The sequence below is a fragment of the Ambystoma mexicanum genome, chromosome 7p (genome assembly GCF_040938575.1).
Source record: "Ambystoma mexicanum isolate Mex_15411 chromosome 7p, UKY_AmexF1_1, whole genome shotgun sequence".
NCBI classification, from domain to species: Eukaryota; Metazoa; Chordata; class Amphibia; order Caudata; family Ambystomatidae; genus Ambystoma; species Ambystoma mexicanum.
In genome coordinates this window covers 905,319,056-905,339,682 of record NC_090939.1, presented here as the reverse complement: position 1 = coordinate 905,339,682, position 20,627 = coordinate 905,319,056, and the positions used below count along the sequence as shown (strand labels likewise).

The window sequence follows — 20,627 nt, the reverse complement described above, 5'->3', positions numbered from 1 at the left end:
GCCCCACCTTGATGTTATCAAAGATCAATAGGTCATCAGCATATGCAAGCCAAATTATTTTATCCTTGCCGATCTTAGGGGCCAGGAGTCCTCCTTTGATTAGTGCAATGGCAACATCAGAAAAGTATTGGTTGAATAGCCAGGGAGCCAATGTGCAACCCTGTTTAACCCCCTGAAATGATCTAATTCTCCTCGACCGATCACCTTCTTGATTCAAGCGTACCTGGACCCCACAGTTTTCATAAACCCCGCTGATTAGCCTCAATAGCCCCAAGGGCAGGCCCCAACTGGCTAGTTTTTGCCATAATCTGCCTCGATTAACTCAATCGAAAGCAGCCGTAAGGTCAAACGAGGCCATATACGTGCAACCCCCTGGTGTCAGCCACACTGCCTCTTGCACGCACTTCAGGGCAAACCCATTAATGTTGGTCGAATTACCCCTTCTAAAGCCTGTCTGGAATTTATCCAGCGGGTGACACCTGTGTGCCCACTCCTCCAAGTGAGATAGCAGGAAAGATTAAAAGATCTTACAGTCCGCATCAATTAGAGAGATCGGGCGATAATTCGCCGGATCAGTCCTGCTACCACACTTTAAGAGCGGGACAACATGAGCTGTGTCCCAATATATAGGGCACACTTCCGAAGACAGTATATCACTGAACTCCAGGCAATAGGTTTTGGTTGTCCTTGAGAGTATTAATTGTAAGGCTGTTTGGCCCAGGGGCCCTCAAACGCTTATATATAATTTTAAGATTGTTTCAAGATCTACTTGGGGATTCCACCTGTCCTCTCTAGTTAAATCCAAGACCAACCCAGGATCTACTGAGGCCTTCCCAAATCTTTCACCTAAGAACTCGATCCAGTCTTTTTCTGATATTGAGTTAGACTGACAGGTGGAATAGTTTGGGTCCTGTCCATTCACCAAATACCAGAATGCACTTACATCGGCTGCAATTAGGATCCCAAGCATCTTTTCTGCATCATTCTGAAACATTGCATGTTTAACTGATTTACAGTAGTTTTTATACGATTGCTTGAGCTTCCCAACTAGCTCCTACGGGTAACAGTGCTCTGGATCTGTCCAACTGACATCTGTAAGATCTTTTTGGCAGATGCTACATTGGCATAACAGTGAGCATGCCTAACTTGGCCCAAATCTAGTAGCTCTCTTCCTTGGAGCGATCTTGTCTGTCATTTGCCCACAAATGACTGGAACTCAATTGCATTAAAGTTCTAAAGTTTCCATTCGTAGGTCGAGCAATTCAATGCATGGTATATGTTAGAATTCAAACAACGAATGTTCGGTTCCGTCCATCTAACAGCATTGCGCCCTACCTTAGCAGTTAGTTGTAATTTTTGCCTACATTTCCTGATGTTCAGAACCCAATTAAATTGTGCCGTAAGAAAACAGTGGTCACTCCAATCGTTCTTAAAAATTTGAAGTGACAGGCAAGAGTTCATTAGGGTAGTATTTACGAAAATATAGTCAATCAAGGATGAGCTATCCCCTCTGTGGCAAGTATGCCACTCACTGGTGTTATGTGGTTCACTAATTTTCCCCACAAGGGGGAGCAACCCCCTGCCGCCAAGACCTATTCTCCACTTCTGTCTAACAGATTGCTTTTCTGAGTTACCCCCACAAATCTCTTCCAATTCCCATCATTTATTGGAGTAAGCACAATCCGCATTCAAATCACCCATGATGGCCACCCTATCCTCTGGGTTAGTTATCATCCACTTATCCACTACCCGACAGATCCCATCTACAAAAAGAGTCAGCCAGTTTGATGCCCTATGCCAATAAATATTAAGCAATAGCAGATTAATCGATACGTCCTCTGACCTGCATTCAACCCCCAATGCACCGAAAAGCAGGCCTGCAATTGTCTCCCCGCCAAGACCCAAAGAAACATCTACCACAGTTACGAGACAACCCGAGAGTCTCCCCTCGTCCCGTCCCTCGCGGCTGGATGAAAACACTGTATCCATCCAAAGTTGGTGCTGAGATTAGCCATGTCTCCTGCAGGCAAATACAATTGGCCGTTCTCAATGTTTTCATACTTACAGTGTTAGTAAAAAGATGGGCATTGCCTCAGGTGTTCCCAGATTTCAGGCATAATGGAATGCTCTTCCAGTGATCACCCAAAGAGATCCTTTTTAATGGGACCAGTTTTTGCGATAAGGAGGAGATGATAGATGCCAAATCCATGTCGTTCGACGCTCCACTCTGGGCCAGTTTGTCAGGTATTATATAATGTAGGAGAGACGCAAGAACCCTGCAGTACTCCGCAAGAGATTGGGGCAGGTTCTGCTGCCGTGCTCAGTGCAAAGACCCTTATGGTCCGGTCAGCGAGGAAAGACTGAATCCAAGCTGCAGTGTTTGCTGAGAAAGAGGATGCTGAGGTATGGTTTAGTGAGAACTTTATGATCTACTAAGTCTAAGGCTGCTGAAAGGTCCAGTAGGAGAAGGAGGGCCATATGCCCTTTGTCCTTCAATTCGTCCATTTGGATTTTTAAGTCTATCAGGGCTGATTCAGTGCCATGACCTGGTCTGAAGCCTGGACCTAGGCCGCTTTTAGGTTGGTTGGTTGGTACTGTGCATGTTTTGAAGGTGATGAACAGTGCTAACTCTTTCGCCGTGTCTTGAATGACAGTTGCAGGGCACGAGTCTCCTTGGCATCTTGATTGTTTAATGCTTTGTATAATGCCTTCTACTTCTCTCCAGGTAAGCGGGGCAGATTCAAAAGGTTTGCACTGATTGGATGGTTGGTAACGAGGCTTGGAAAAACATATACCGGTTGGCACAGTAAGCTTTATAGAGATTCTATTTTGGTTTGTAGGAGAGAGCTATTTTATCAAGTAGCGCTTTTTGTATATTGGTGCACCGGGTCTCATCTTTGATGCAAGATTCTATTGGTGTGAAGGAGATTCAAGTTTCACCGAGGATAGAGAACAGCTCCATAGGATCTGATTTAGAGTTCATGATTCTGTCATTGTAGGTGTCAATTTTAGTTTGTAAAATGGCCGTTTTGTAGTTGTTGGAGGCTTTTGTAAATGTTTCTTTGTTCAGATCTGTAAGGTATTTTTGCAATCTAATTCTGTGGTTCTTTCGTGGCTTTTAAGTTAGATGTGAACCATTTATTGAGGCGAGCTTGTGGTTTTGCTTTACACATTTTCAACTAAGCTACTTTGTCTAGGGCCTGGAGAAGTGTGTGATTGTACAGTTTGACAAGAGAGGATCGGTCCATACTCGTGGTCTTAGGTTGAATAGTGATGGGTTGTAGTAATAGCAGTAATTTCTCCACTGTGATGTTACGATTATTTCTGGTGAGTGCAGGTGGTGCTTGTGTATTGTTTGAGTTAGTTTGCTGGCTGTCCTGAATGCAGAAAGAGAGAATATGGTGGTCAGACCAGGCGCAAGGTGAGATGATCTTGGTTATGCAGTTTAGATCCGCTAGGCAGTCCAAGCATTGGGTTGGTGGTGGTGGGAGAAGCCTAGCTCAGTGATAGTGTTGGCTAGCGATGTTGCATTGCCATCATTAGTATCATTAAGGCCTAGATTTAAGTCTCCCAGCAGCATTATTTGAGATCCCAGTTTAGTATTTCTATTAAGGAGAAGGGAGAGATCTTCCTCAAATGATGATATTGGGCCTCGGGGTCTGTATATTAGATGTATTTGTATGGTACGTTTGTCAGTGAGTGGAAGTTTGACAGATGGTTCACCTGAGGGGAACCATAAGATTAGGTAGCTCCCTAAGACCAATCTGTTTTTAGCAATGAAGGCTACTCCACCGCCTCTAGTGGCTTCTCGGTCTGCTCTAATGATTGTATAGTTTTCTGGTATGGCTAGTGAAATCGTTTGGCCTGCAGCTGCATGGAGCCAGGTTTCCGTAATAGCTGGGAAGTCTAGGTTGTTAGCTACTATAAGCCTGGCTATGTCTAGTGCGTGAGCTAGGAGTGATCTAGCGTTTATGAGAGCACCTTTGATAGGTGGTGCAGCTGAACTGATGTATTCTGATGGAGGAAGTATATTAATAGATGAAGATGGGTTACTGTTATCCTTCAGATGGACGTGGCTGTCCACGGTTGTCTTTAAGGGATTTTATTTGGTACTTTGGTGAGTTCTGAGGTGGGGAGGACACTGTGGGCTGTTCTTCTGTCTGGAGGCTAGTCTAGCTTTTCTAATGATATGATAATTTATTTACTGCTTACTGGGCATGGTTGATTAGGTAATGGCCTAGTTGCATATAGCTGGATCCACTGTAGCGGAGAGAGTGAGCAAAGACTGCTTGGTGTAGATCCTTGTATATTGTTATTTGTGGATAGTTTAGTATGTAGGGTAGGTAAGAACTTGGTAGGTATTATGTTGTAGGAAGGAGGTAATGGGGTGGATATAGTTAAGGTTACCTTGCGTACGTTAGCCATGACTTGGGAGGTAGGGGTCGGTACAAATTAAATTGGGAATCCCTCTAGGGAAGGTTGGGTTAGTATGCAAGGTATAGAGTAGGTGTGTTGGTGGTGATCCCCAAGTACCTTCGTCAGGGCTGACCTAGGTGCTTGAGGCTATTGGGAGCGTTCTAGGTTCTTGGAGCTAGGCGCAGATGAGTGCATGTGGTGTGGGGCACGAATATGACTGACTAGTCACTAATATAGCATTGAGAGAACTGTCGGTCGGCAGGTTTTACTGAGCTGTAAGCTTGTAATAAAGCTTGTAATAAGGCTCGGGGTAGGTCCAGGTACATATTTTATCATGGGGCTAGTTTAAATAAAAGGGCATTATAAACACCCTAGTGGTGTTTCTAGGACGCCGATTGGTCAATCTGCGGGCTATACGCACTGGTATAGCCCGCCGATTGATTGCAGCCCGTAGTTTGGGCTGCAACGAAGTTGTCGGCGAGCGGGAAAGCTTAGAAAAGTGGATACGTTGCTTGGCATGTGTATTCCGGAACGGAAAGAGTTAACTTTCCGTTCTGAAGTACACGTTCCCAGAGCAACGTGTGCACGTAGGAGCACAAAGGTGAAGGAAAGCAAGGAAAGAAATGGAAACGCTTTCCAAGTTTCAGTCTCACGTTCCTGAAATAATGAAAGGAAATGAAAGAAAACAGTTTGCCTGTGTTTCAAATTGAAATGAGGCTGACATGAGCTGCAGTGCAGCGTAAGAGGGAAAACATGGAGAACTTTATATGTACCAAAGAAATGAGAGGATGTGTTGCAGGCACTGATGAATGTTCAGTGGAGCCTAGAAATGTCAATGGGGGAAAAGGGCACAGAAAGGTAAGTAAATTATTTGGCTGTTAAATGAATGTTCATGTTGAGCTTGTAGGAGTTTATTTAATTGCATATTTGTGTGGAGTAGGTACTGCCTAACATTTGTTTAGTGGGGGTATGGGAGGGGAAGCACACCTGAAGTAAAATTAATTGGAACAGGGGGCAAGCATACCCACACCTGAATCCACTTTAGAACCATACTCCTCCCCCCCAGCACCTTCCACCACCCTATAAAAAAAAATGAAACAGGTTTAATTGAAGTACAAAAAATGTCCAACATTTACCATTTACCAATTTTTTGTACTTCAATTAAACAGGTCTCATTTATTCAACTTTAATTAAACAGTGGGGTGTTCTAATAGTTTTATAGACCTGTAGCTCGGGCCGTACTGGGCATTATGGTCCCTCATACCTAGTTAAAGGCCCCCGCGAACTCGGTCTTCAGGGCCCATAACGCCTGGTACAGCCCTCCCTGCCGGTCTATAAAGCTATATTAGCACACATAGTAGGTTCTGCTTTAACTCTACATAAGGGTGAGTAATCTAGGGCGCAGACCAAGGTGAGCAATTACGGTTCATCCCTCCTGCTGGGGACATGTAGTGTCCATTAGTTCCTCATAAACTTGTATGCTCTATCGGATCTGTACTAGATCCACCTGTGATCACATGTAATGTGAAATAGCTATAGTTAGCAGCTCATATAGGTTTTAGAAAATGTCGCTTTTTGTAGGCTGCCTAAAGTTGGCTACAAATAGTCTTTTTGTAAGGCGCCCTATTAAAAAGCGAAAAAGAGACAAACACCTATATGAGCTCCTATTAACTGTGGTACTAGACTGCTACCACCACGATGCGGCGCCTTATCTTTACTTCCCCTACTTATATACTAGGATCATATCTCTCTCCTAGACTGTAGAGTACCATTTTAACCAAAACGCGTGCCCAGCAGTTGAAATCTGCTGCACTCTTGATAGTTGACACCAAGCAATCTTCACAACGTCAAATAATGAATCTTTCTAAAGTGGCTCCTTAATGTACCTTTTCCCACCACTAGCATATCGCTTGTCCGTGTTCAATGCATCTGCATTCACGCTTAACTTAATTCCTTTGCGGCAGAGCCTGCAGTAAACTGTATGCCTCGATCAATCCAGCATCTCAAGTGAGAGCCGCCAGGAGCGCGTAATATCTCTGAACAGACACTCCATTTTCCATGTCGCTCACAAAATGTGTACAATTCTCCTGACCTGATATGTCAGTTGGGGGACGCCTGGAACAAGCATGGCCAAGAAACTAAGTCAAAAGCGTTGTGCCTCTAGATTTATTTGCCGCCAAAACAATGGCTGCGAGACTCTCTGAAAGAATGTTTAAGAGGAGAGTTAATGTTGCAGAGAAGCCTGATAAGGGTATCTGGTAGTGAAACCTGTCAGGAGAGTAAACCAGAATATCAAGAGTTTCTCAGTTGAAGTTGAGAAGTTTCTTGGCAGGAGAGTGTACCGGGAAACTTATTTTGAGTTGGTGTTTTAAGAAGAAACTTGGTTATATTAAGTTCTTGTTTCAATTGAACACTTTGTCAACCAGAAACTTTGAAAAGACATGCCTTTTGACATACTTGAATCATTGTTCTGAAAATGACATTTGCATTGCCATTCTGAAAAGTAGTAAATACTTTTTCTCGCTTTATCTGAACAAGAATATTTGTTTTGTCATCATGAGGAAAGTATTAAGTGGTAAAGACATTCGTAATGCCTTTAAAAGACCCTGGATATAAGAAGTATTTTTGTTGAAGTCAAATGTGTGAGTTGTTGCACTTTTATATTAAGTTGAACTTTGAAACATTTACCTTGTCCTGTTTGCTTGTATATGTTAGTGTGAGGGTCATGTTGAGTTTGGACACAAGGTCATCCTGTTTTAGTTTTAATTTCATGGGAAGGGACATGTACGTTAGGATAAGGAATGTTAGGCCTTCATCCATACCCTTTTTTGTTGTTGAGAAAAGTATATGTGTGTCCGCCTCTCATTGCTGACCCCCTCACAGTATCCATATGGCGTTCATTGTGAAAGCAAAATAAATCGATGCAGTGAAGGGGTCAAGATGCAAGCTACTAGCCAGGCATACAAAGCCTCTCTCTCTCTCTCTCTCCCTCCCTTAATTGTTCACATGCACAAAGCACAGAAATTCTTACTGGCCAAGAGTCAATTATCACAAGCCATTGGCTAGTGGCGAGCACACATTTTGAGACCTGGTAACACCAACTGTTAAAATAATACAAAATAGTACTCCTCTGGGATTGCAGATTCGTCTGGAAGCCTAAGGCAAGGATTTTGCATGCAATTCCTCCAGATAAATATTGAGAACTCCAAGATTGTGATCTTTACACTGCCACACGTTAAATCTAAGAGCTACATTTGGAAGATAAACCAGATGCAGTTAGAACAAGTACCTGTTTATAAGTACTTGGGACTTCTGATCGATGACAAACTGAAATGGTCCATGTATTGGCAATTGATGAATTTAAAAACTATGCAATTACTAGGAGCTTTAAATATGTTTGTAGCGAAACAAGGAGGGTATTCTTTAAACTCTGTGTTGACAATACAGAGAGCCAAATTGCTTTCCTACATGACTTATGGAGCTAAAATTCTGGAGATAAATTGGAGGAATTGAAGGGTAAGGTTTTAAAATCGTTATTAGGTTACCTGAATCCCCCCCCCAGTGCAATTTTGACTGGCTGCCTAGTTCCTGCTGATTCATACAGGGAACCAGGCCCTCCTCGACCAGTCTACCACTGCAGTTGGTCTCCCCTGCCCCCACCCCCTGACCTGCACTTGCCCTACCGGGCTCCCTCTGCCTGCCCTAGCCTGCACCCCTGGAGTCCATCCAGCCCCGTACTTTGCACTTAGCTCGTTGACCTTCTTTCCCCTGCACTTTCTACAGTCCCCTGGCACTTGTCCACCTGGCCTCCCCTTACCATTAGCCTAATCCACCCCCCCAACTATTGCGCGCTCACCACTACCTACCTGCACTTCATTACCTTCCTTTAGCATTACCACATTCCACTCTGACCAGTGCTCCCATACCCCCCCTCCCTTCTCCCTCACACTTCTTGTTACTGCACTTGTACGATCCGAATGACACAAGGCCTAGTAGGGCCGTTTTAGTTTTCTTCATCCCTGTATCCCCTCCACCCCCAACCCCCCTTTTTCTTGTTGCACGTTGAAACACCATTTGCTGTATAGGCACATTATAAATACCCAATAAAATAAAAATGATTGCCTGTGCCCACTCTGCTCACCAATTCACAGAGTCGTGGTGGTGTGGCTTCCCTTTATGGTTAGATGGTGCTGAGGGGGGTTGGGGGGATCCGAGGGGCAGGAGGTTGCGCACCAGGGTGGAGGAGTGGTAAAAAGCTGGTGGCTTGCCAAGCCTTACTGCATGATTTTGCATGGCTCGTTTTGGCGAGGGCGGCAGGACAGGGAGACCTTCGATTCGGGCGCTGAGCAGGTTGTTCTAATTTAGCCAATAGGGAGTTTTGGTGCTGGTGCAGGGGGCATTGGAGGACGAAGGCAGATGGTAAGAGGTTCCAGCTCGAGATGGAACGGACCTGGTTTGGTAAGGGGCTCGGCCTCAGGGGTCCACCCTCTTCCAGCTCTGGCAGGGGATGGGGTTGGACATTGGCTGAATTGGGGGTACTGCCAGAGGTTGGCTGTGCAAGCCCTTGGCTTGGCAGAAATTAGAGGGGATGACACCTATCCTTTAATCTGTTTACCTTCCTCCTGTTATCCTTCTTGTCTTGCCCTTTATTACTCCTTTAATATTTTCCGTATAAGCAACACATGCCTGAAACTTTTGTCCTCTGCCTTGGGCAACCTATCTGTCTAGATCACTTAATAGACACATGACCCATCCCTTTGGATGACCCCAATCAAGCATGCCCACAACATACTTAGCATAGCTGAGCACATTTCGAGACCATCACACACGCACACTTTACATATATTTTCAAAATACATCCAACTATCAGCCATTTGCACACCTTCTCATGCTCCACACTAGACTTTACGTCTTAATAAATCCCATTATCTTCTAGCCAATGTAACCTCACCAGATTAAGGTCTTGCATTCCCTGGGCGGGACTTTCCTGCACATACACTCGGGCAAGGTGTTCGCGCTTTGAGACTGCTCCGGTGGTGAGCTGGCACGGTATCAGAAAACCTAATAATATAAACAGATGGAGCAGAACATACATGCTTTGTCTTTGCAGAGTTTAGAAACGCTGCAGAATGCTGTAATGCCAGAAAAAGGCAAGACATTGACAGCCACTGTGAATAGTGAGCATCGACGCACTGCGTTTGGGCATATTGAAGTGTAGACTGTGTGTGTTCGTCATCTGGCAAAAGCAATTGTTAGCCATTTCCCGTGCCCTATTAATGCTGTTTGGTGGCTCATTAGTGGAAGAAAAACAAATTCTTCAAAAAACTTGAACAAATCAAAACTATTGTACATTCCACAAGCTATTCCAATGCCAACATTTCATATTAACTTTCACAGAACCCAAGACAAGACATCTTTGTAGTCGAGCATATTCTCACAACAAAACCTCTGATCAGAATCACCAAATGTTTCTGCTGTCCGAATTTGCATTCACTAGCAGTGTCTAGTTAAATTTTAAAAGAAAAGTGCATGTTTAGGCATAAGAGGAAAAGTAGTAGCTTCACCACAGAAATACAAAAGACTACATTCCCTTGTTGTGTTGGAAAGTCTTCAGAAGAAAGCAGTACGTTTACAAAGCAAAAATGTTAAACCGAATGCAAACTATGCAATCAAGTTATAAAAAACTGAAGATGCAGAAGGAAACTCATGAAAACATATCTACAAATAGAGAATCTGGACATTGATAAATGCTGCATACATCAGTAGTTTATGTTTCAACACATTCAAAAATGGAAACTTAAGTAAAAATACTTTCCAAACAAATGACTATTTTCTACTAGCATATTATGCTCATCACATTACAGCAGTAAGTATCACCATCCATTGTCTTTTACACAGACTAAAGCCAAGATGGTAAGTCGTTTGTATCAAATAGAATTGCAGTGATAGAGTACTACCATCAACAAATCTAACAGCAATAGTGGAAAAGTTTGTTACTTTGCTTTATGAGGTACATGTACTAGAAAAGGAGACTAGACCAACTTCAGTCCACAGTAAAGGTGGTGAACAATCAAGTAAACTGCCCTGTATGATTGTCATTTGATATTTGAAGACATTTACATGGAGCAAAGAATATTTGGGATCCCAAAGGTTTCATTTTTTTCTCCAGCATGGGGTCTGGCATGGATTCACATGCTCATGAATATTCCCCGTCGTCAGGCCGGGAATCCTCGGTATAGAAAAAAAATCAGCATCAGTTTCGTTTCTGATCTGTCTTTCTAAGTAGTAACCAATCACTGGTCTCTGGGTCATACTGCCCCCAGCCCTAAGCCCCGCCCCTGGCAGCCATCCTCAGATTTTTACCACACGATCAAGTTTTGGGAGTCCTCGTGCTTAGCTCTCGAGCTTTTGCTGCGTTTTTGTGCTTTTTTCAGGAGATTTTCTAATTTTTTCGGTTAAAAGAGCCTCAAGCTCCACAGTTTCTACTTCCGATCAACAGGGATCCGTTTCAGAGTTTTCTACGCCCCTCAAGGGTGAAGATTTCGTCGAGTTACGCTTTTGGAGGATTCCAGAAGTTCCGAGGCCTACACCGGACATGGCCCAGGAGAAAGGGAGCTCAACGCCCGGGAAGCTTTTCAGGACCTGCCCTGGATGCCAGCTTCAGAACGTTTTCAAGGAGGACGAGCATTCGTTATGCCTCTACGGTCTCCATGAGGACAAGACGCACAAGGAAAAGGACTGCGCGTTTTGTGGAAACATGTCGGAGCGGACCATGAAGGATCGTCACCTCTGTCTCGTCAACTGGCTGGAAGGTAAGAGCCCGCCAGGCGAGAAGAAGAAGTCCGAGCGGTCTTCTAAGTCCTGTGAGGGTGCCCCGGCGATGGGGGCCCAACAAAAGGTTAAGTACCGCGAGTCCGCGGGCACCAGGAGCGCCGAACGGTCGGGCTCCTCGACTGCCAGGCAGGGCGCACCCTCCCCGGCGCCATCGACCACGAGCCAACGCTCTGGCTCGGGTAAGAGGAAGTCCAAGAACCCGGCGAAGCTTCTGGAGAGGCCCCGGTCGATCTCGAAGACTCCGGCAGAGGGGGAGCGAGGCTCAGACCCTCCCCCGAAGGTGAAGGCCCCAGGTGTACAGAAGGTGACGTTGGCCGTGATTCACCCTGCTAGGACCTCGATTGAGGATGTCGCCGCGGCCCTGGCTCAGCCTGTGGAGGCTACACCAGTGGAGGCGCCCTCAGGTACCAGAGTCTCCCTGCCTCAGCGGAGGGAGTCGTCTTTCAGGCCCATCGAGAAGACCCCCACGAAGTCCTCGTTGGAAAAAGGGGGTGGGGGGGAGGAGGTGGTGGCCGTCGTGGATACGGACACGACCTCTGAAGAGGAGCTCATCCAAGTCGTGGAGGAGACCCAGCCCATCGGGAGGGATCCCGACGAGGGCGACGGTGACGCAGACGAGGCTCCTCAAGAGCCCTCACGCCCGTCGTTTACGGCGCCGCAGGACACCTCGGCGGCCATTTTGTCAGCCATCCAGTCCTTATGCTCGGAGATAAGGACCAGGTTGCCCCTTCCCCCGACGGAGGAGCCTGAGACAGACCCGATGGAGGATCCGGAGCCAGGACCTTCGGGGAGCCCACCGCCTAAGAGGAGGGAGGATGCATCCTAGGCCTCCTCTCCCGCCTCTGTGGCCTTCTCTGCCTTGCCCCCGGTCCACTACCCACGGGGATGATACAGGCATGGACACGACTACGACGGGTACGGATGACGGAGGCGACAACGGGACGTACCCCCGTCTTCCCCTGCCCGGGCGTCCCCGCCCGACGAGATCGGATCCTTCCATGCAATGATCTCCAGGGCATCCGAGCTCTTCCAGCTCTGCCCCGAGGAGAAGAAGAAGGAGAGGTTCCTCTACCAGCGGCGCAAGGCTAAAAGGAAGACGGTCCTCGCCGTACCGCTTCTAGATGATATCTGGGATGAGAGGCTCGCCCTCCTCAAGAACCCTGCCACGGCCCCTGCGAAGAGGGACCAGTACGAGAAGAAGTACCGGGTCCCCGACGCTGCCCCCTTGTGCCTTAGGGTGCAACCAACCCCGGACTCGGTCGTTGCGGCAGCGGCCAAGAAGAAAGCGGGGGGCATCGGCCTCGACTTCAACCTCCCCTCCGGACGGTGAGGGTAGGAAACTGGATGCGATGGGACGACGGGTCATCTCATCTGCAGCGATGACCATCAAGGCGGCCAACGCCCTGGCCATCGTAGCCCGCTACGACAGGGAGTTGTGGTTCAAGATAGCCCCGCTGTTGGACTTCCTTCCGGATGCCAAGAGGGCCGAGGCCCTGGAAATCTTGCAGGAAGGTGAGATTGCCTCAGACCACGCCATTACGGTGGCCACGGACATCGCCAACACCGGTTGGCGTCAGTTGGGCAACAACGTTTGCCTGAGACGACGAGGATGGCTCAGGGCGACGGATTTCCGCCAAGACGTTCAGACCAAGGTTTTGGACATGCCATTCGATGGGAACAACCTTTTTGGCACGGCGGTTGATGAATCCCTTCTGGCGATCAAGACGGACACGGAGACGGCCCGTGCACTGGGTGTCCTCCAACAACGACGGCCGTCCTTTCAGAGTTCCGGAGGCAGACAGGGTGCCTCCAAGGGAGCCGGCAGCAGCGCCTCTACTTACCGTCAAGCGGCAAGGTCTTCGTTGCAGGAGGCCTATAGGGGACGCGGCAAGTCAGGTGGATCCCGCCGTCGTCGCCAAGGTGGTCAGGGAGGCAAAGCGGCCTCCAAGCAGGATTGAACCGTCCATCGGGTCGGGCCCCTGCCGAAGCACCCCGGTGGGAGGCCGGCTGACGAAGTTCGTCGGCGTGTGGGAGTCCATCTCCACCGACTGTTGGGTGTTGGACGCCCTGGCCCTGGGGCACGCCCTCGAGTTCCAGAAGAGGTGCCCCCGAATTCCTCCTGTGGCCAGGAAGGAAAATCACGTCCCTCAACTACTGTTGGAAGTACGGGCGATGCTCAGGAAAGGTGCCATCGAGCTCGTCCCGAAGAGGCTTCGGGGCTCCGGAGTTTACTCAAGATACTTCCTCGTAAGGAAAAAGACAGGAGGATGGCGTCCCATCCTGGACCTGCGACGACTAAACAAATACATCAAGGCACAGAAGTTCCGGATGGTCACCCTCCAGCACGTCCTGGGACAACTGGAGGAGGGCGACTTCCTGTCGTCGTTGGACTTGGAGGATGCGTACTTCCACATCCCCATTCTAAAGAGACACCGAAAGTTCCTCAGGTTCGTGGTCCAAGGGCGGCACTACCAGTTCAAGGCCCTCCTGTTCGGATTAAAATCGGCACCCAGGGTTTTCACCAAGTGCCTAGCACCGGTGGCGGCACGGCTGCGCCTGCAGGGGATCCACGTCTACCCCTACCTGGACGACTGGCTCTTACGGGCAAGGACAAGGGAGCTCGCCGTGGAACACACTGCGAAGACCGTCCAGCTGCTCACGGACCTGGGGTTCTCCATCAACTTTCCAAAATCCCACCTGGTCCCGTCGCAAGTCGCCCGGTTTCTGGGAGCACAGCTCGACACAGTGGCACGGCGGGCCTCACCGTCGGAGGAAAGGATAAGGACCATCCTAGGAAAGGTGCAACGTCTACTGGCCACGGACGTGGCCAGAGTGAGGTCTATCAAGTCCCTCCTCGGAATGATGTCCTCCTGCATTTATCTGGTGCCCCACTGCAGACTTCGGATGCGGCCCTTACAAGAATTCCTCGACGCCCGCTGGATCCAGACGACGGGCAGCTTCAAGGACAGGATCTCGCTCGACGAAACGTTCCGCCAGGCGATACGATGGTGGGGTGTCCGCGCTCATCTGACGGCGGGAACAGGCTTCCTAGCCCCGGCCCACCAGGTGACGGTGATGACGGATGCCTCCCTGGAAGGTTGGGGAGCTCACACCGGGAGCCTCCACGCGAGAGGCCTTTGGTGCTCGGAGGAGAAGACTCTCCACATCAACACCTTGGAGCTCCGCGCAGTGTTCTGGGCCCTCAGGTCTTTCCTTCCGGCCCTCAAGGGCAAGGTGGTGAGGATCTTCACCGACAACACCACCACGATGTTTTACATTCGGAAGCAGGGCAGAACCAGATCCCCTGCCCTGTCCAAGGAAGCCCAGGATCTGTGGCATTGGGCCATCGCACAAGGGATGTGTCTGGTACCCTTTCATCTGGCAGGGATAAAAAACACCATCGCCGACTCACTCAGCAGGGAGCTGCGCTCGTGCCACGAGTGGGAACTGCGCCAGGATCAAGTGGACCGACTCTTCCGACGATGGGGTGAACCCCAGATCGATCTCTTTGCGACGGCGGTGAACTCCAAGTGCCGGAGGTTCGCCAGCAGGTTTCCCCAACCGAGGAGCATGGGCGATGCTTTCTCGTTCCCCTGGGACGGCCTGTTCCTTTATGCATTCCCGCCGTTGCCGTAGCTACTCCGGCTCGTCAACCAGCTCAAGAGGTCCCGGTGCAGGATGATCCTCGTCGCACCGGTGTGGCCGAGGCAGATCTGGTTCCCGGACCTTCTGGACTTGTCAGCGTCCACACCAGTCAAGCTACCGACGGACGCGGATCTTCTCTCTAGAGAAGGAGGCGCCATTCTCCACCACGAACCAGAGTCGCTGAACTTGCAGGCCTGGCTCCTGCTTTGCTAGAGTTTGGAGGATATGACATCCCGGCCGATTGCAGAGAGGTTCTTGCAAAGGCCAGGGCTTCCTCAACTCTCAAGTGCTACGGACACAAATGGAAGAGGTTCTCTATCTGGTGCCGGGCACAGAAGATTAACCCTCTGCGGATTACCGCCCCTCAAGTATTGCCGTACCTACTGTCCTTGGCCAAGGCGGGCCTATCTCACGCTTCCATCAAGGTACATCTGGCTGCCGTCTCACGTTACACCAGAACTACAGGACGGGCGTCCTTGTGGTCTCATCGTCTGGTGAAGGAATTTATGAAAGGACTGTTCCGATCATTCCCGCCGGTGAAGGCCCCTGTCCCGGCGTGGGAGCTCAACGTGGTACTAACTAGGCTCATGGGGGCCCCATTCGAACCTATGCATTCAGTGCCATTGAAGTTTCTGTCGTGGAAGACAGCATTCCTCGTGGCCATCACCTCTGCACGAAGAGTGGGAGAGATCCAGGCCCTGTCTTGCAAGCCTCCATACTTGACTTTCCACGACACGTGGGTGGTGCTGAGGCCGCACCCCTCCTTCATGGCCAAGGTGCCGTCGGACTTCCACCTCAATGAGCCCTTGGTGTTGCCAATTTTCTTCCCGTCGCCTTCGTTGCTGGCTGAGAGGACTCTGCACTCGCTAGATGTAGCTAGAGCGCTGAAGTTCTACGTGGACCGCACGAAATGTTTCCGGAAGACATCACAGCTGTTTGTGAACTTTGGACCTGTGAATCAAGGGAAGGCTCTCTCGAAGTCTTCCATTTCCAGATGGCTCTCCGGCTGCATCATGCACTGTCACCGGTTGGCAAACCGACCGCTGCCCAGCCATCCGAGAGCCCATTCGACCAGAGCGATCGCTGCTACTACGGCGTTCCTGTCTGGTGTGCCCCTGCTCGACATCTGCAGGGCTGCTACGTGGAGGTCGACGCACACCTTCACGAGATTCTACTGCGTCGACCGGGATTCCAGGGAGGAGTCCAGAGTCGGCCAGGCAGTGCTGCGCAACCTGTTTGCCTAAGGTGAGCCTGGTGAGGAGGTAAGAGTTGCTTAATGTGGAGTTGTTGTATTGCTTGATATTGAGCCTTGTTCCACCTCCCGTGGTTGTGCATGTGTATACTGCTATGTATTCTTATATTCATGAGCACGTGAATCCATGCCAGACCCCATGCTGGAGAAGGAACAAGTTACTTAGCTGTAACGGTTGTTCTCCAGCATGGGTCTGGCATGGATTCACATGCGAACCCTCCCGCCTACCCCTCTGCGGCTCTTCACTTGGTCATACTGCCACTTCACGTGCTACCAAATCTGAGGAAGGCTGCCAGGGGCGGGGATTAGGGAGAGGGCAGTCATTGGCTGGGGGCAGTATGACCCAGAGACCAGTGATTGGTTACTACTGAGAAAGACAGATCAGAAACGAAACTGATACTGATTTTTTCTATACCGAGGATTCCCGGCCTGACGACGGGGAATATTCATGAGCACGTGAATCCATGCCAGACCCATGCTGGAGAACAACAGTTACAGGTAAGTAACTTGTTCCTTCACACTTAATGGTGATTTCTCATGGGCATTTGCCAAAAGACAGATCGGTATTGGAAGGGGGTTAAAAAAAAAACAGGACTAAAACAAATAGAAATAACCGATGACAAACTGATTCCCTAAGAGAAAGGTTTGAATGAAGGCTTAAAACCAATTTATGGTTCCGTTTCGCAAGTAGGGATTTCAAGTACAATATTTCCAGGTAGCAGATTTAAACAATGTAAAACGGCTTTATTTAAACACAGAAAAAATATATATCTATAAAATGGATGATAAATCTTTATCCCAGAAATGTATAAAATAGTGCAAGACTTACCATCAAACAAGGAAGACCTCTTAAAAAAAAAATTGACGGATGCAGAATCTCAGTTTTCCCTGTCATTTTGTGCTACACCAGCCAGTTCACAAGAGTTGCATAATCGAAGAAAAAACTTGATACTCTAGCATGTGCATTGTTGCTATAAGAGCGCACCGCAATTCGGTCTTCCATGCTTAAAACAGCAGCTAGTGGTTACACTCTTTCCCCCTGAATTATGACCACTTCCAACAAAAACAGGATAGCACTGGGTATTTCCAACACCAATTGCAATTTGCTGGAATGTGCAGATATGAATATACATAAATCAGTCTGCAAACCTCCAGAAGTCATTTAAGAACATATAACTTAAACACACAAAAGATAACTTGCCGTCCCTGCAATTCAGGTCAAGTGAACAGACATCTGGTATGCCAAAGATGTACAGAGGTTAAATTAAAATAGCTCTGTACTAATCAGGGGGAGAGCGAAGCAACCACCCATACCTGCTGATCTGAAAATTGCAGTATCCTTGCGCAAACAAATGAGAGCACTTTAAAAGTTGATTCAAAGCATAAGGATTTGTCTTGAAAGCCCAGATTGACAGCATGGACACATATGATCCCCTTAAGTCAATCACTATTTCACTAAGATGGGAAAGGACACCAGTCTTGCCTTCCTTCACCCGATTGTGCGCTACACAATGTTATTTGAAGATGGAGATTGGACTAGAATATCGCTCGACAATGTAAAGATACTGCAATTTTGTATGCCCCTTAATGATTAACATTTTGCAGCTGTTTGGCTTTGCAGCCCTTGCAGTACAGCAATCCATACACAATACAAAACCACTAGCAAGACTGGAATGATGCATTAATAGAAGGCACCATCATGCTTATTACATTACCAGATAACTCAAATTACAGTCAGACAATTGTCACTTTACAATGCTTCAAGAACTAAGGAAAGAGGAGTGTTGCGCAGCCCAGCCATCCCTACGTTGTAGAGGGGCAAGATGGACCATCTTAAAAACTTTGCCTAGTAATGAGGATCATAAACGTTTAAAGTTCCAGAGAACGTTCACAACTAAAATGCTTTCTTCTGTAATATCTTGTAGTCTGTTAAGGTTTCTAAGTGTGTACAATATGTTGGTCACGGCAAGCAAGTCAGACGCCCTGCATCCTTTCATAAACTATCTGAAAAAAAAAAAAGAGGATCAAGGATCGAGTTTCCTGCCTCCTCCTGCAGATGAAAACCTGAATGAGTTCCGAGTACCCATTAGTGCATTTTGATGAGTGCATAAACGCAAGTTTCTTTTGTTTTAGCCACGTGTTCTAAATGAACAAAAAAAGGCAAGCTTCTCCAATTGCACTACTTTTGCTTCCCACAGTAATATGCAGAAATAGTAATACTTATACAAATTGTGCAGAAGAACGGTTAAACCGAAAGGACTGGAATTTGAAAGGGTATGCCCGAGTCCATTTTTGTTGGTAGTTTGCAGTGTTTCAGATAATGGTAGTTTCTCAGTCCTTATTTTTCCAAGTCTAGATTTTTTTATATATAAATTAAAACAGTGAATCCTGTTGAGAAACCGGGAAAGAATGAAGAATGTTCACCTCAATTTAAACTGGTAACCAAAAGGATGCTTTTTCACATCAAAAGTAAATGATCATCAAAAAAGGCTGTGTCACATTCTGAAGCCAAAAAAAAAATTAACAAGAATGAAAACACGAATTATGAACCACTGCCAAGCCTGGACTGACAGCAGTGACTTTGTCTCAACGCTGTGGACCCGTGTAGCGGGGTTCCATCTGTGGAGCGCCTCTTCCAGTGCCTAGTTTGGTGGCCATGCCTCCCAGAGGTGGCGGTTCTCTACCATCACAATCTCTCTTCATGCCAGCACCCACTAATCCACGGGGACCACTATGGCCTCGGTCGTTGCGCCGAATGTCTCGTCGGTCATCTCCACCTCTTATTTCTCTCTCACGAGCAGCTCTAGTTTTCTTTTCTTCAACGTATAAGCGCACCTCACCACATAATAGGTTTGGCAAGTAAAATCCTTTGAACTGGTTCAGACTCATCAAAAACAACAAACCCAAAGTTTGGCAGCTTTCCTCCAACTCCCTTTGTATTGATGCAAAGTTCCATTACATTTCCATATGTCATGAAGTCTTTCAGCTCGCATTCATCAATGTCATGCGGCAAATTGCCAACAAAAAGCTGGTGGCTGTCTGGATACCGAAATACACGTCTGTTGTCCATTTCATTTGGCTCCATATCCCCTCTGGCTGGCTGTGGTCCCCTGGGTGGAAAATTTGGTCGCTCACGAGGACGTTGATCCCGCATGCGAAGAGACTGCAACTGAGGGTCCGTTTTATTGTCAACTCTCTGCTTTGTTGGTTCCTGCTGCAAAGAAATTCGGTGGGAGGTGGGGAAGGAGACTTTGCTGCCAAGTCTTCCAAATGCTTTTCTTCAATTTCAGACTTCAACTCTTCCTTATTAGGCACCAATTCTGGTTCCGGCTCAGGTTCAGGGATGCGTTCTTCCAAAGGTTCCTCCACTCCATTAGACACAGGGTGTGGATCATAGAAGGGGCTGTTTCGATTTTCTTGCTTAGCATCAGGAGACGGATGTATTTCTTCTTGCTCTTCCTCCACCTCTTCCGCGGATTCTTCATCCAGCTTTGCTTCAGAATCTCCAAACACCTCATTCTCATAACGGAAAATGTCATTATGCACATAGAATTTGTTGGATACTGAACCCTCTGGTGCCAAGACAAAGGTTTGCATAAACTTCCGTATTGGCTGGCCACTATTTGACAGTTCACCCATGACTTGCACAACAACGCCATCACTCAAAGTAGCATGGGCATCCACATGGCGAATCTTGGTGTGGCATTCACTGAACTGCAAAGACATCACCTTCTTGTGAATTTCAGCTTGACCATAAACCGCTTCTTGAGGCTTTCCAGTGGCATCAAGACCACCATGAACGTAAGAGGAAGTCCGGCCATAAAACCTGTGCAAGTAATCTGGTGCTTTATTCAACAAAGTGTAGTACTGCCTCACAAATTCCCGCCCGACAAGCAGGGGACTAGGCTTCTCCATCACCATCTCTTTGGTAAAGAATTGTAAATGCTCGAGCAGAGCGGCTCGGCGTGAACACTTTCAGCCCCGCCGCACGCTGTCTGCCTGCCTTCCTCCGCCTCCAAGTTTGGCCGCCCCGGGTCCCCTTTCCCTTGCGCCGATCGTTCTCTTCGGGGCTAGCGCCGCTCGATGCTGCTTTGTTGTCACCGCTGGCGCGTTGCGTTGATGGCTGTTGGTGGCTCATGACGCACAAGTCTCATCTTTGAAGACCACTTTTGTTTTTTCACGAGCCATACTTTGTGCCGATTGAGTTTTTACTACAGTAATTAATCTGATCATCTGTTAATTGTTGCAATGAATTGTGATTTAAATTAGGAAATGGTTGCTGTGGTTTATAATCTCGAGGCGTTTAAAAGAGGCTTCACAGGGAACTTGATGTGTTCAGTGGGATAATAGTGTCGGTAATGAATCAGTGCACTTTAAGAATTCAGAAAGTGGTGACCATTTCTTGGGTAGAAGGTCTGTCAGGTGATGGCTGTTAGGCAAAGTTTGTATGCAGTACCCTTAGGGTGCACTACACACAACT

General features: G+C 47.8%; 2 protein-coding genes and 1 pseudogene across 8 annotated transcripts in view; 1 reads left to right on the top strand and 2 right to left on the bottom strand.

Moving 5' to 3' along the window:
• ARL13B (ARF like GTPase 13B) overlaps nt 1-20,627 on the top strand; it is a 1,122,894-nt gene that overhangs the window by 493,676 nt on the left and 608,591 nt on the right. The window lies entirely within an intron of this gene.
• STX19 (syntaxin 19) overlaps nt 1-20,627 on the bottom strand; it is a 168,600-nt gene that overhangs the window by 134,628 nt on the left and 13,345 nt on the right. The gene's annotated exons all lie outside the window — the stretch shown is intronic.
• On the bottom strand, nt 18,685-20,251 carry LOC138526439 (ras GTPase-activating protein-binding protein 2 pseudogene; annotated as a pseudogene).